At 34.3% G+C, this 5600-nt stretch overlaps 1 long non-coding RNA gene across 1 annotated transcript; it reads right to left on the bottom strand.

Annotated features, from left to right (window-relative positions):
• Positions 1-2426: 2426 nt before the first annotated feature.
• On the bottom strand, positions 2427-4759 carry LOC129890643 (uncharacterized). The gene is made up of 2 exons (XR_008767030.1): positions 4534-4759; positions 2427-2791 (listed from the first exon to the last, which is right to left on the bottom strand). It is a non-coding gene; the product is annotated as an uncharacterized LOC129890643 (long non-coding RNA).
• Between the last annotated feature and the right edge of the window lie 841 nt (positions 4760-5600).

The following is a 5600-nucleotide window of genomic DNA, read 5'->3' as shown; positions in this document are numbered from 1 at the left end:
TAGCCTCGACACGATTTACAATATATTTATAGCATTTAGGCGGCATTGAAGCAAAATTAAACGATTTTCTCATTTTTCATGTGTGTTAGCCCATAAATTTTTTGGTGATATGACTTTCGATCAAATTTTTTATAACACCTTTATAGGAACCTCCGTAAGTACCTAGGGGAGAAATACGTGTAGCCTCAGCATGATCCACGCCATATTTATAGCATTTAGGGTCTACTTAAGCGAAATTAGAGATTTTCTCATTTCTTTCGTGTGTGTAGGCCCATTAATTTTTAGTGATATGAATTTCAGGCATTTTGTTTGGGAAATCTTTATGGGTCCGTCCGTAAGTACCCAGGGGAGCAGTACATGGAGCCTCAGCACAATCCCCATGTAACACCCTAAATTTGTTTTTTTCGTCAAGACTCAAACCATTCTTCATATGCTTATAGACTCGAACGAAATGACTTTTAATTGTATACATGAGTTAGGATCAATTCTTAAGTATTTTAAGAGTATTATATGTGGTTTAGGGTCATAAGGGATCTCTAACACTAAGCTAAGTCCAAAGAATTTCTATCGGCTAAGTTTTCGAATGAGTTCGTATAAGCGTCAACTTCAAACGACCATATCTCCTAGAATATAATGAATTGGGTGGCCCATAACCTATCAAATTAAATGTATTTGAGTCTTCTTTCCAACACCATCAAAAACGTTGTGTCCGGTTAACCAGAGAGGTGCGCGCCAAGTCCGCGTCGTGGACTTGGCCAGTTTTTGCTTCAACTTAAATTTTGGAAAAAAAATGAACAATGGTGAAACACCTCCGCGACGTGGACTTGTTCCACCTTAGTTCAAATTTCTGCTAAGTTTTCATTTTTTGGGAGGGGCTTTTCGGTCTTTTCCCACATTTCCCCTCTACATTTTAGGGCTAAATTCCGCCCACATATCAGTTTCTAAGGAGTTTTCTCTCCAAAAACATGTAAGAACATTGAGAGCAAGACTTGGAGAAGAGAAGAAGAGTTAGGATTCAAGTTCTTCAAGTAAGACCATCAGATCCTTGATTTGTTATTCAAGTCAGGTATATAAGGCTACTCACAATGTTGAATTGATTTCATCCACGCGCCCTACATATTCATTGATTCGAGTTGAGTTGAGTTTTGAGGTTTCATGAGTTGAGCTCTTGGGTTATCTATAATTTCTATTGAGTTTATGTATATAAATTCATATGTATTAATGATGTTCTTGAATTTGAGTTTTGTTGAGAGTATGGATTCATGTATTCATTCACATGAACCCAAGATGAGATTTCATTTTTGTCATAAGTTCTCTTGAGGTTGAGATTGATAGTTTTCATGTATAATAAAAATATTGCTTTTAAAGTGAGATGACACATTTTTTTATGAGTTTGATGAAATTGAACATAGACTTAAATGAGGATTTTGGAGCAAGATATTTGATGAAGATGTAAATGATGTCTATTTTTAAAAAGGTAAAATGATTGATGAAGAGGTAATGTTGATGATGATGCTTGAGATGGAGTGGAGTGGAGTCTAATGTGACCACATGATATAATTTGCATAATTCAATTTGATTGGAGTCTTATTAGGATTTTGAGTATAAATGATTGTTTAAGAAGGAGTCTTAAAAATGATTTGTGAATATGTTTGTATAAATTATTTATGCACTATTTTGAGTTTAAAGAATGATTATCTTCATCTTTGATTTAGAAAGAGTTTAAGTATGAGTTGAGTTTGAGAAGTCTTTTAATTACTATTTTGAGCATGAGTATTTTGAGTATAAATGAGTTGAGCATTATTACATTAAAACATTTATTTTGAGATTGAGTTGAGGAGTTAAGAACTATGTTTTAAATGCATTCATTGAGTTGATATTGTATCAAATTTAAAGAGAAAAGCTTGATGATTGAGATGAGTTGATTTTGAAAGAAGGTCCAATGAGACCAGATTGATTCAGTTTTGAAAAGAGTCCAATGAGACTAAATGAGTTGACTTTGAATTAAGTCCAAAAAAAGACTAAATGATTATTTTGAGTATATTACTCACCTGATAGATATGAGCATATTGAAATTTGGGAAGAATATCGAGCACCGAAGTGGATAAGAGTATAGTCCCTACTCGAATTCCATGAACTACGTAGCCAACGTATGAGAGGATTGGATCGTTAAAGTCAGATGTTTCCCTATTTCATTGTCCTAACATGATAAGACTTGATTGATTGTTGGATCCATTATTGGTTGATTCGTTCATACCCTAGCAAAGTATTGAACGAACGTGAAAACAACGTCGTCTTGTTGCACATCTGTCACGACCTATCCCCGTAGGCCGTGACTAGTGTCCGAATTAGACACTCGTATACACACATATTATCTTTTGTCAATCGACAATTAAACACGATATAGAATTTATATGGGTAGCACGTTGTCTCAAACTGTCACTTATATATATACCAAAATTAGCTATTTCTTGGGGAGTCTTAATTGTCAAAAATAAGATAACATAATACGTAAGCCGACAAGGCTTTCACTCCGAATGTAAATGTCCAAAAACATATGCCATACTAGTACATCAGACAATATCTACATACAACCCACTCATGTGTCTACAGACCTCTAAGAGGATTAACAATAGCATATGATGAGACAGGGCCCCGCCGTACCCCCAAAATACACAAATATATACATTATAAGGATTAGTACCAAAAGTTTAGGCTCCGAGACAAGGGAGCACTTCAACCCGTTGAGTAGAATCCTAAGGTGGCGGCTCTCCAAAATAAGTATCTGTACCTGCGGGCACGAAACGCAGCCCCCCGAAGAAGGGGGTCAGTACGAAATATGTACCGAGTATATAAAGCATAAAATATCGTAAAGGAGATCACATCTGAAATAAAGATTCAGGAGTCAAGTATCATAATCAATAAATCACTGTACCTGTGTGTTATAAAATAAAGACATGCATATCATCATCATATATCGTACCTGGCCCGTTATGGGACTCGGTGTCACAATTATATCAATAAATCGTCATATGTATATATATACCATACCCGACCCTCTAGCAAGGAACTCGGTGAATAGAGTAGTGTACACTGATACCGTACCCGGCCCATTATGGGACTCGGTGCCATAATCATATCGTCATATCATTATAATATCATATTATCATATCACGTACCCGGCCCTCTAGTAAGGGACTCGGTGAATAATGTAGTGGAATCCATACATGATAACATACCCGGCCTATCGTAGGACTCGGTGAATAATACCATAACAACATGCACGAATAAGATATCATTAGCAACCTTGTGAAATTTAATCATTATCGGAGACTTAATAGAATAAGCAAAACAGACCATCATTTGAAAACCAAGACAATAGTCATTATAAATCACACTAATTATGGATTATACTAAAATATGAATTATACCACAACATGAGTTATACCAACTAGGATGGCTGGAATTATACACATGAGTCAAGACATAACAATATAAATTTTGAAAATCAAGAACGGTAGCCATCCGAGTATATCTACGAATAAGAGTTTCTTTGGAATTTAAGCATACGTCATTCGTTCGTTTCATATGGATCATGCCAAAAGAAGAAAATGTTAACTTTACATACCTTTAGCGTTTATACGTATATGTTGTTCAATATTGTCTCAACCTATATTAAAACGTTAAGCACTATGATTAAGCTATGGACAAGAATAAAACGTAGTCTATCGTTAGTAGGTTATTTCTAAAAAAATTGGACAGCACCTCCCCTATACCACTCACTTTTCCCACTTTCAAACCAGCCATATAATCATCAACCAACATCAACAATCCAAAATATTGACACAAAATAAGATTTATTATTCATGTTACCAAAGCAGTAAATTCGGAAAGTCAAGTAACTCACGTTGTATCTAAATTTTGAAAATGAAAACGGCAAAACTGGACTTTATAACCTTCATGAAACATTTAGATCTCTGTCTTAATTTTCCAATGCAAAAGAAATCAACTCAAAATTCATTTTATACAAAGAGATATCATCAAAATACGAACAGCTATACATGAAGGAATTTTCAATCCAGAATCTGGACAGAATTTGTCTTATGATTCATGCTCAGTTTTCGACATAATAACAGCAGATATAGACTAATACATAAACATAAGAGTTGTAGGTACGTGTATTATCTTTCCAAAACATGTTTAATATCTAAAATCGAAGGTCTACACAATGAGATATTCCAGAATTACTACCAGCTACTCAATTCCAAAAACGGGTTTGAACATTCACAATCTTCATACACCTTTTTCCTCCAAATTCAAGAACAACAACTCATCAACAACATCAAAACAATATCAACCATTATTATACATCATCACTAACCTAATTTCCTCCATTTAATCTACCTAAAACAACCCTTTAACCCATAAATCTCAACAAATCACCAAACTAGTTTATAACACTATTTTCTCCGTTCTAATCCGTTAAAACTCTAACTAAACTTGTTAACAATGAAAAGGAGACTTTAATATTACCTTAAATTTGCAGCACCACATAAAATCTTCTCCTTATTGGATGATATCTAGCTCAAATTGAAGCCAAAGCGACGTACAACAATTTTCTCTTCAAGAGCTTTGAGATTCGGGGCTTTAATTGTGGTAGATATTGGTGTTTCTCTCTAGCTTTCCCTTATCTTACTCTCTCTGGAAATTTCCAGATATTTCTTGGTCTAAACTATGAAGGAAGACATAGAATTTTGATTAATTTCGTGGGTATTGGGCCTGACCCGAATTAGAATTGGGTTGGGCCGAATTTACTATTTAGTTTGGCCTGTCAGAATTAAAACGTCTATATATTATTACTCCGATATCACATTTCGTCCCACGACCTATGGTTGGAAAGATATTTCAATTATCTACAACTTTCATGTTGAGAGTTTTCCCAAATTCTCAAATTATAAAGAGGTTATGGCCTCCGGAAGTCAGCTTACCCGAAACGTAACTTTAAGAAAAACATATTTGATGGCTTCTATTTTGATTCGGCTTAAGGGTCCTTCTTGAGATGTATTTTACTACACATAAATTATTCATATAACTTGGCATCTACAACAAATCATGTCCTTTTAAAATTCAAAATTAAAAGCCCTTGAATTTATAATCGTTAGCTTACGAATAATCCAAAATGCAAAAATACGGAATGTAACAACATCACTGACTCATAGGTGATGGTTGTCGGTTAGAGAAACTCCCAAATTGAGTGGATTGTTCATGATATGATTAGTTTGATTGAGATTGTAAATGATTGAGTCAAATTGTAAAACATTTCTAAATTCTACTTTGCATATCTATTGAGTTGATTCCTTTGACTTAATTGTTGAGTTGATTGTATATGATTGGATTGGATTGGATGGTATGTGATTGGATTGAATTGGATTGTGTACGATTGGATTGGATCGAATTGTATATGACTGGATTGGATCGAATTGTATATGATTGTATTGGATCGTATTGTATATTATTGGATTGGATCGAATTGTAAATGATTGGATTGGATTGTATATGATTGGTCTCTGTCTAAACTGCATTCTTACTTTAGACTTATG

This window comes from Solanum dulcamara, chromosome 1 (assembly GCF_947179165.1).
Source record: "Solanum dulcamara chromosome 1, daSolDulc1.2, whole genome shotgun sequence".
Taxonomy (NCBI): Eukaryota; Viridiplantae; Streptophyta; class Magnoliopsida; order Solanales; family Solanaceae; genus Solanum; species Solanum dulcamara.
The sequence above is the reverse complement of the archived record's forward strand: the minus strand, read 5'-3'. Positions and strand labels throughout refer to the sequence as shown.